Raw genomic sequence first — 11,736 nt, forward strand, 5'->3', positions numbered from 1 at the left:
GCGTGCTGATATGTGTACTGATGGACAGCCACAGACGTCCTGTGTGTGCTGACGGACACACACGGACACACAAGGCCAGCCACGAACGTCCTGTGTGTGCTGACAAACACACACGGACGTCCTGTGTGTGCTGACGGACACCCACACACGTCCTATGTGTGCTGACGGACACCCACAGACGTCCTGTGCGTGCTGCCGGACAGCCACGGAAAGTCACAAACGTCCTGTGTGTGCTGCCGGACACCCATGGACGTCATGTGTGTGCTGACCGACACACACGGACAGCCACAGACATCTTGTGTCTTCTGATGGACAGCCACAGACATCTTGTGTCTTCTGATGGACAGCCACAGACAGCCACAGACGTCCTGTGTGTGGTGGCGGACACTTGGGCCAAAATTACCCAAATAGTCCACGAGAAGGGTTAGCGTGCTGAGTCCAAGAACCAACGTCCTGATATGTGTACTGATGGACAGCCACGGACGTCTTGTGCGTGCTGGCAGACACATACAGACACACACGGACAGCCACGGACGTCCTGTGTGTGCTGACGGACACACACGGACCCACACGGACAGCCACGGACGTTCTGTGTGTGATGATGGACAGCCACAGACAGCCACAGACGTCCTATGTGTGCTGGCGGACACCAACGGACGTTCTCTGTGTACTGAACAGACAGCCCACTTAGGCCAAAATCTCCCAAACAGTCCACGGGAAGGGTCAGTGTGCTGAGTCCAAGGACCAACGTGCTGATATGTGTACTGATGGACAGCCACAGACGTCCTGTGTGTGCTGATGGACACACAGACACACACGGACAGCCACGGACGTCCTGTGTGTGCTGACGGACACACACGGACGTCTTGTGTGTGCTGACGGAACCCACAGACGTCCTGTGTATACTCAACAGACAGCCCACGTCGGCCAATTTCACCCGAACAGTCCATGGGAAGGGCCAGCGTGCTGAGTCCAAGGACCAGCGTGCTGATATGTGTACTGATGGACAGCCACAGACGTCCTGTGTGTGCTGACGGACACACACGGACACACAAGGCCAGCCACGAACGTCCTGTGTGTGCTGACGAATACACACGGACGTCCTGTGTGTGCTGACGGACACCCACAGAGGTCCTGTGTGTGCTGACGGACACCCACAGACGTCCTGTGTGTGCTGTCGGACAGCCACAGACAGCCACAGACGTCCTGTGTGTGCTGGCGGACACCCACGGACGTCATGTGTGTGCTGACCGACACACACGGACAGCCACAGACGTCCTGTGTCTGTTGATGGACAGCCACAGACAGCCACGGACGTCCTGTGTGTGCTGACGGACACCCACAGACGTTGTTTGTGTACTGAACAGACAGCCCACGTGGGCTAAAATCGCCCGAACAGTCCACGGGAAGGGCCAGCATGCTTAATCCAAGGATCAGCATGCTGATATGTGTACTAATGGACAGCCACGAACGTCCTGTGTGTGCTGATGGACACACACCGACAGCCACAAACGTCCTTTTGTGCTGGCGGACATCCACAGACGTCCTGTGTGTACTAAACAGACAGCCCACGTGGACCAAAATCACCCAAACAGTCCACGGGAAGGGCAGCGTGCTGAGTCCAAGGACCAACGTGCTGATATGTGTCTTGATGAAAAGCCACAGACGTCCTTTGTGTGCTGATAGACACATACGGACATACACGGACAGCCACAGACATCCTGTGTGTGCTGACGGACACACACGGACACACACGGACAGCCACGGACGTCCTGTGTCTTCTTATGGACAGCCACGGACAGCCACAGACGTCCTGTGTGTGCTGGCGGACACCAACGGACGTTCTGTGTGTACTGAACAGACAGCCCACTTAGGCCAAAATCACCCAAACAGTCCACGGGAAGGGTCAGTGTGCTGAGTCCAAGGACCAACGTGCTGATATGTGTACTGATGAACAGCCACAGACGTCCTGTGTGTGCTGATGGACACACACAGACACACACGGACAGCCACAGACATCCTGTGTGTGCTGGCGGACACCCACATACATCATGTGTGTGCTGACGGACACACACGGACAGCCACAGACGTCCTGTGTCTGCTGATGGACAGCCACAGACAGCCACAGACGTCCTGTGTGTGCTGGCGGACACTTGGGCCAAAATTACCCAAACAGTCCACGGGAAGGGTTAGCGTGCTGAGTCCAAGGACCAACGTCCTGATATGTGTACTGATGGACAGCCACGGACTCCCTGTGTGTGCTGATGGACACACACGGACAGCCACAGACGTCCTGTGTGTGCTGACGGACACACACGGACGTCCTGTGTGTGCTGACGGACACCCACAGACGTTGTTTGTGTACTGAACAGACAGCCCACATGGGCTAAAATCACCCGAACAGTCCACGGGAAGAGCCAGCATGCTTAATCCAAGGATCAGCGTGTTGATATGTGTACTAATGGACAGCCACGAACGTCCTGTGTGTGCTGATGGACACACACGGACAGCCACAAACGTCCTTTGTGTGCTGGCGGACACCCACAGACGTCCTGTGTGTACTAAACAGACAGCCTACGTGGACCAAAATCACCCAAACAGTCCACGGGAAGGGCAGCGTGCTGAGTCCAAGGACCAACGTGCTGATATGTGTACTGATGGAAAGCCACTGACGTCCTTTGTGTGCTGACGGACACATACGGACACACACGGACAGCCACAGACGTCCTGTGCGTGCTGACGGACACACACGGACACACACGGACAGCCACGGACGTCATGTGTCTTCTGATGGACAGCCACGGACAGCCACAGACGTCCTGTGTGTGCTGGCGGACACCAACGGACGTTCTGTGTGTACTGAACAGACAGCCCACTTAGGCCAAAATCACCCAAACAGTCCACTGGAAGGGTCAGTGTGCTGAGTCCAAGGACCAACGTGCTGATATGTGTACTGATGGACAGCCACAGACGTCCTGTGTGTGCTGATGGACACACACAGACACACACGGACAGCCACAGACGTCCTGTGTGTGCTGCGGACACACACGGACGTCCTGTGTGTGCTAACGGACACCCACAGATGTCCTGTGTGTACTCAACAGACAGCCCACGTCGGCCAATTTCACCCGAACAGTCCACGGGAAGGGCCAGCGTGCTGAGTCCAAGGACCAGCGTGCTGATATGTGTACTGATGGACAGCCACATACGTCCTATGTGTGCTGACGGACACACACGGACACACAAGGCCAGCCACTAACGTCCTATGTGTGCTGGCAAACACACACGGACGTCCTGTGTGTGCTGACGGACACCCACACACGTCCTATGTGTGCTGACGGACACCCACAGACGTCCTGTGTGTGCTGCCGGACAGCCACGGACAGTCACAAACGTCCTGTGTGTGCTGCTGGACACCCACGGACGTCATGTGTGTGCTGACCGACACACATGGACAGCCACAGACGTCCTGTGTCTGCTGATGGACAGCCACAGACAGCCACAGACGTCCTGTGTGTGGTGGCGGACACTTGGGCCAAAATTACCCAAACAGTCCACGGGAAGGGTTAGCGTGCTGAGTCCAAGGACCAACGTCCTGATATGTGTACTGATGGACAGCCACTGACGTCTTGTGTGTGCCGATGGACACACACGGACAGCCACAGACATCCTGTGTGTGCTGACTGACACCGACAAACGTCCTGTGTGTGCTGACGGACACACACGGACACACAAGGCCAGCCACGAACGTCCTGTGTGTGCTGACGAATACACACAGACGTCATGTGTGTGCTGACGGACACCCACAGAGGTCCTGTGTGTGCTGACGGATACCCACGGACGTCCTGTGTGTGCTGTCGGACAGCCACGGACAGCCACAGACGTCCTGTGTGTGCTGGCGGACACCCACGGACGTCATGTGTGTGCTGACCGACACACACGGACAGCCACAGACGTCCTGTGTCTCTTGATGGACAGCCACAGACAGCCACGGACGTCCTGTGTGTGCTGACGGACACCCACAGATGTTGTTTGTGTACTGAACAGACAGCCCACGTGGGCTAAAATCGCCCGAACAGTCCACGGGAAGGGCCAGCATGCTTAATCCAAGGATCAGCATGCTGATATGTGTACTAATGGACAGCCACGAACGTCCTGTGTGTGCTGATGGACACACACGGACAGCCACAAACGTCCTTTTGTGCTGGCGGACACCCACAGACGTCCTGTGTGTACTAAACAGACAGCCCACGTGGACCAAAATCACCCAAACAGTCCACGGGAAGGGCAGCGTGCTGAGTCCAAGGACCAACGTGCTGATATGTGTACTGATGAAAAGCCACAGACGTCCTTTGTGTGCTGATAGACACATACGGACATACACGGACAGCCACAGACATCCTGTGTGTGCTGACGGACACACACGGACACACACGGACAGCCACGGACGTCCTGTGTCTTCTGATGGACAGCCACGGACAGCCACAGACGTCCTGTGTGTGCTGGCGGACACCAACGGACGTTCTGTGTGTACTGAACTGACAGCCCACTTAGGCCAAAATCACCCAAACAGTCCACGGGAAGGGTCAGTGTGCTGAGTCCAAGGACCAACGTGCTGATATGTGTACTGATGAACAGCCACAGACGTCCTGTGTGTGCTGATGGACACACACAGACACACACGGACAGCCACATACATCCTGTGTGTGCTGGCGGACACCCACAGACATCATGTGTGTGCTGACGGACACACACGGACAGCCACAGACGTCCTGTGTCTGCTGATGGACAGCCACAGACGTCCTGTGTGTGCTGGCGGACACTTGGGCCAAAATTACCCAAACAGTCCACGGGAAGGGTTAGCGTGCTGAGTCCAAGGACCAACGTCCTGATATGTGTACTGATGGACAGCCACGGACTCCCTGTGTGTGCTGATGGACACACACGGACAGCCACAGACGTCCTGTGTGTGCTGACGGACACACACGGACGTCCTGTGTGTGCTGACGGACACCCACAGACGTTGTTTGTGTACTGAACAGACAGCCCACGTGGGCTAAAATCACCCGAACAGTCCACGGGAAGAGCCAGCATGCTTAATCCAAGGATCAGCGTGTTGATATGTGTACTAATGGACAGCCACAGACGTCCTGTGTGTGCTGGCGGACACCAACGGACACACACGGACAGCCACAGACGTCCTGTGTGTGCTGCGGACACACACGGACGTCCTGTGTGTGCTGGCTGACACCCACAGACGTCCTGTGTGTACTAAACAGACAGCCCTCGTCGACCAAAATCACCCAAACAGTCCACGGGAAGGGCAGCGTGCTGAGTCCAAGCACCAGCGTGCTGATATGTGTACTGATGGACAGCCACATACGTCCTATGTGTGCTGACGGACACACACGGACACACAAGGCCAGCCACGAACGTCCTGTGTGTGCTGACAAACACACACGGACGTCCTCTGTGTGCTGACGGACACCCACACACGTCCTATGTGTGCTGACGGACATCCACAGACGTCCTGTGTGTGCTGCCGGACAGCCACGGACAGTCACAAACGTCCTGTGTGTGCTGCTGGACACCCACGGACGTCATGTGTGTGCTGACCGACACACATGGACAGCCACAGACGTCCTGTGTCTGCTGATGGACAGCCACAGACAGCCACAGACGTCCTGTGTGTGGTGGCGGACACTTGGGCCAAAATTACCCAAACAGTCCACGGGAAGGGTTAGCGTGCTGAGTCCAAGGACCAACGTCCTGATATGTGTACTGATGGACAGCCACGGACGTCTTGTGTGTGCTGATGGACACACACGGACAGCCACAGACATCCTGTGTGTGCTGACTGACACCGACAAACGTCGTGTGTGTACTGAACTGATGCGGTCATCAAATCAGTACCTGAACCAGAAGCCAACCAGTTGCACCAAACAGCTAATCCAAAGACTCACCAGGATATGTGTTCAATCAAAACGGCGTATCTCACCAACCAGGAAGACATTGTCCATGAAACTAAATTTCCTGCACTCTACGCTCAACAAGGAGTCAATCCCAATTGGAATCATCATCAAAGATACTCGGACAAGGAAGATATGAATTTTACAAACCGGAGGTTCTCCATCCCGTCCATCTGCGAGTATCCGAGTTTAGAAGTTGTTTCAAGCCCAACAAAGAAGCGTTCCGACCCAAACCAAAGCTTGGAATTCAAGAAGGATCTCTTAGCTTTCCAACAAGCCAAGAATGGGAAGAAAAGTCCGCGGAAATATGGAGTTATGATCAATTTCTCAAAACCGGACAAACCAGTTCTGCACTTGCCTTATTTGGAAGCTGACCGGTTCAATCAATTGCAAACCAGACATTGGCGACCAGGAGAGACATCTAACCATTCAGGAGACCAATCCAAACGTCCAGGAGAGTCAGAGACGTTCTTACAATGCACCAACATCCATCAGATTATTCAGAATCAAACAAGACCATACTTGCCATTTTTGGAGTCAAAAGCCATCAATTCTCAACAGCTCTTTTACCATCAAGATTGGCACGACTTCTATACATATTTCTTCAGTAAAGAAGTTCCCAAGAAGCTCACTTACAGCCTCAAACCGTCCAGATACAAAACCAGAATCAAATCCCTTGAAGAAAGCCATTGGAACCAAGAAATTCTCCTAACGGCTAGTTTATCGGTTTCCTTGTTTAGTTTTTGTTTCCTTTCTTTTTTGTGACCGTTTGGTCTTTGTCTGAGGTCATGCTCTATATAAGCAGACCCATTTGTATACTTTAGATTCACCTTTTAATCCTTAAGAAATAATATTCAGTTTGTTTATTTTTATCAAAGAGAGTCTTTGAATAGAAATCTGTCTTTAGGATACTTGAGTGATTCTTGTGTTCTATTGATTCGTCTAGCATACCGGTCAGACCTTGCGACTCTACCTTGGCTTAGACAAACCGTGACCTTGTCTTGACTAGACAAGCCATAGGCTGATCCATAAGGATCGGTCCTAACCCGTCCCGAAAGACACCGTTTGGAACATGCACCCTTTGGCCATTCGTGCCTCTTGGACACTCATGACTCTTGACAACTCGTGCCCTTTGGGTCATTCCCAACCGTTCGTCCTAACCGCCCAGTCTTGGTGCAATCGGATCATCCGACTAACCGACCCGTGTCTAGGCTAGCGGTTTCGTTATGTTCGGCCAAAGCCTAGGGACGTGTCCCTTGGACTCAACCAACACAACCTTTCGTGTTTAACCAGAGAGAAGAGAAGAGAAACGAATTGAAACAGATAAGGAGATCAGGATGGGACTTAGGAACCGAGCAGAGCCGCGGTGCGGTCGCATGGACCGTCCGTTCGGTCTGATGGAGCCACGGCCCATCACATACCTTGTGAACCACGTCTGGGTTCTCCATGCTCTTCTCCTTGTCTTGATCTCCCATTCTTGACCGGAGTTAGTCCTCAAACGATCAGAGTCGCCGGAACACAACACCACCACAATCGGCCTTTCTCTTGGCCGGAACTCTCTCTTTCTCTCTTTCTTTCTCTCTACGCTTTTCTCTGAGTATTTTACTCTGGAATTGGATAATGAATTCGACCAGAGAGCCCCCATATTTATAGAAAACGAGGGGGTAAGTCTTGTCCCACGAACAGGCATGACTTGCTAGCGAATGGGCACCATCGGCCAAGGGTTGTCCCCTTTCGGCCACTTGCATCCCTTCGCCCTTTCTGATTGGGTTTGGGGTCGGCCACAAGCCCAACCCACGCCCCAAGTCTCCTGGACTTAGCCCATGGCCTTGTCCTAAGACCCAACAGCCCATGGCCTCATGGCCGGACCTCACAGCCCGCCACTGACCCGGACCCGGACCATCGGCCTAAAGCCCAGACAGTCCGTCTAGCTGAGATGAGCTGACTCTCAGCTGCCTCAGCTGAGTGAGCTAGTAGTCCAGCTAGTGGAGCTGACTTAGTAGGGACTGAGCTGGAGTGAACTGAACCTAGCTTCATTGAGCTGGCCGACCTACTCATCCACTTCGTCCAGCTACCGTCTTACTCGTCCAAGCTGTCTCTTAGCTTGTATAAGGTTAAGTCTAAGTTTCCTTATGTCCTTAACCTTCTTTCTCGACCATGGAACGCTTGCCTTGATGTCCTAAGACATGGCTTGCACGTTTCCTCGAACCATGGCCGTCCCAACAATCTTACTCAGGATTGGGGGCGTGACACACAAGGTTAGCCTTGCCAGGATAGTAAGTGATGTCTAGGTCGTAGTCGGCCATGAACTCCATCCACCTCCTCTGCCTTAAGTTCAACTCAGGCTGGGTGAATATATACTTCAGACTTTTATGGTCCGTAAGTATCTGGACTTTGGCCCCATATAAATATGATCGCCAAATCTTTAAGGCGAATACTACTGCAGCCATTTCAAGATCATGGGTGGGGTAGTTTCCCTCATGTTTCTTCAGCTGCCTTGACGCGTAAGCAATGACCTTCCCATGTTGAGTTAACACGCAACCGAGTCCAGTGATGGACGAATCCGTGTAGACCACATAAGGTTGGTCTGCCTCCGGAAGAACCAGGACGGGTGTGCTAGTCAGCATATCCTTAAGTGCGGAGAAACATATCGTACACTCTTCAGGACCATGTGAACTTAACGTCCTTCCCAGTCAACCGTGTCATCGGCTGAGCCAAGCTTGTGAATCCCTTCACAAACTTTCAATAGTAACCTGCCAGCCCTAGGAAGCTTCTAACTTCCGTGGCACTGCGTGGTCGGGGCCAATCCTTGATTGCCCTGATCTTCTCTGGATCCACTGAGACGCCCTGGTCAGAAACAATATGTCCGAGGAACCCAATACTATTTTGCCAAAAACTGAACTTGCTGAGTTTAGCAAAGAGTTTGTGCTCTCGTAATCGTTGCAGCACGACTCTGAAATGTTTCCGATGAGATTTCTCGTCCTTGGAATAGATCAGGATATCATCAATGAAGATAATCTTCGATTCATCCAAGAAGTCCCGGAACACGCTGTTCATCATTTTCATGAATGTATCAGGTGCATTGGTCAGACCGAACGGCATCACTACGAACTCGTAATGGCCGTACCTGGTCCTACTTGCTGTCTTCCTAATGTCGTTTGGCTCTATAGGAATCGATGATATCCCGAGGCCAAATCAATTTTAGAAAACCATTTAGCTCCTTTCAGCTGATCCAACAGCTCGTCTATCTTGGGTAACGGGTACTTGTTCTTCCCAAATACCCTGTTCAACCCTCGATAGTCGATGCACAGACGCATGCTACCATCTTTTTTTTTTACAAAGAGGACTGGTGCACCCCAAGGGGAGCTACTTGGCCGTATGAACCCCTTGTCAAGCAATTCTTCCAATTGCTTCTTTAAAACGTTTTGCACCCCTGAAACCACCTCCACACACCAGAGCAGACACACAAGCAGAAAAGATGAAAACTCTTCCGTCTACATCAACAGGAAAATCCATGAAGAGCAATCATCTCAAGAACACAAGTTCAGCAGAAATTATTCTGCCCTCGATCGATGCATCTGTATCAACATCGATTGATACTACTCTTAAACCTAATCTTTCTATTTCTAAATTGAATGATAATGCAAACATTGATTACGGTTTTCTAACACCTGATGAATTTGGTATTTTCAGGGACACAGATGGCAACGCACGTGCAATAGATGGAAGGATCTTACAAGTGTCCAGAGAGGACATAGCAGATATCCTTCAAGTGGCCAATGGACCTGACAACCTATTCTCACAGCAACGTGGCACTCCAGACGTCATTCAAAACGATCCAAACAAAGACGTAGGAGTCACTGCAACTGAAATCAATCCAGATCTATCATGCCAACCAAAAGGCTAAGCATCGATCGACGGGACAACTCAGATATCGATCGACAGGATAACACCAACGTCGACCGATAAGGATGACCCGACGTCGATCGACAGACGTTATGAATTTGGATACCGCGCTTTTGACATGTATGGAGCCAGAAAGTTCACTTGGGAACGAAGGGACGAGTATGGAGTCTACAGAGATGAGTGTGGACACGCACGAGGCGTAGCTGGTGAGATGATACATGTCACAAAGGACGACATCAGGAAATTACTGGAAAGAGCATCTCTTTTTGAAGAGAGCCACATCTGTCTTCCAGAACAAGCCACTTCCTTCACACTCACAAGACTGGCACCAGAACTCTACACCAAAGATGAAATCAACGAGATGGTGACTGCTATTTGTGGAGCTCAGGAAAAACTAGGAGAGGAGCTCAAATCATTGGTAGAAGATACACATCAACCTTTGGATAGAGGCTACAATGAGCTTTTCAGAAGTATGGTAGAAATGAGGACAAAAATTGAGAGTTTACGACAGCAACTTGAGAAGGAAGCCACGACCTTAGCATCAATCAACGCACCACATGCACCATCGATCGACGTCAGTCTTCCGACAGCCCAGATCCCTGCAGAACCTCAATGTTCAGCAGAACAAAAGGATGAATGGGAAGTCTCATACATCAACACGAGGATAAACGACGTGTACTAACCTCTCAACAACAACGTGGACTGGTTGAGCACTAAAATCGAGCTACTACAGCATGATCTGGACACCATTCACAAGAAGGACCAACAACCAGCCACATCGATCGACGTGTGTACCATCACATCGCTCGACGCTAAGATCTCAGCCATGGATAATAGGCTGCAGACTTACGAGGATATGCATGACCGCTTCGTATCACCAGTCATGCAATATTTAAACAAATTGTCTAGTCAAATACTTCATGCCCAAAGGGATATTGATAAAATTACTAATCAAAATTTTTTGCAGGCAAACTCATTTTGATCGACAGGCTACGAGGGCCATGGATCGATGGAATCCTGTGGAGTTACTTCCCTACACAGCAGCAGAGGTTGACAAGATCACATCCAAGATCTACACTGCTATAGACACCATGGAGGAATGACTTGACAAACGCTGCGATGACATCTACTTTCCATTCGACAACAGAATCGGTGGACTAGACAGCCACGCAAAATGGCTACAGAAAGAAGTCAAAGGCATTCAGAGGCAACTGGCAGCTCAACACCAGATATCAGCATCGATCGATAGGAAGCGAGCGAAATCGCTCGATGGTAAGTCGCCGAGATCGACCGATGAACACTTAATCGCATCGGTCGACACCGAGTCTACACCAGCCGGCGAGCAGCTGATATCAATGCACGAGGAACTGACAGAACTTTCAGCATACGCCTATGACAACATAGGCTGGCACCAGGTCAGCATTGACAACATTCAAGATAGGCTACAGAACATCTCCAATGTACTTAAGAAGATGGATGATAAATGGACAAGAAATGGTGAGGCCACAAGAAGTTTCATTGCATCTTGGTCCAGAATGTGCAGAGATGAAGTGGATGCTTGTTTTCCAACAAGCAGCTGTTTATCCACCAAATAGCCAATCACTACCACAATCAAGCTTAATGACTATAACCAAGCGCTGAGTGGGAGGCAACCCACTATTAGGTATTTTATTTTGGTTTTATTAGCTAGCATTTATTTACTTTCGTTTTCTTTCTTTCAGATTTAGGAGACCCAAGTAGGAGGACTTGCATATCGACCGCCGACGAGACGTCGACATCGTTCGACATAGAAAAACACACGACCTTGGACTCAGCACGCTGGACCCATGCAACCCCTTGCTTAGTCCATAATCATATGGGA

The sequence above is a fragment of the Brassica napus genome (genome assembly GCF_020379485.1).
Source record: "Brassica napus cultivar Da-Ae chromosome A5 unlocalized genomic scaffold, Da-Ae chrA05_Random_44, whole genome shotgun sequence".
NCBI lineage: Eukaryota > Viridiplantae > Streptophyta > Magnoliopsida > Brassicales > Brassicaceae > Brassica > Brassica napus.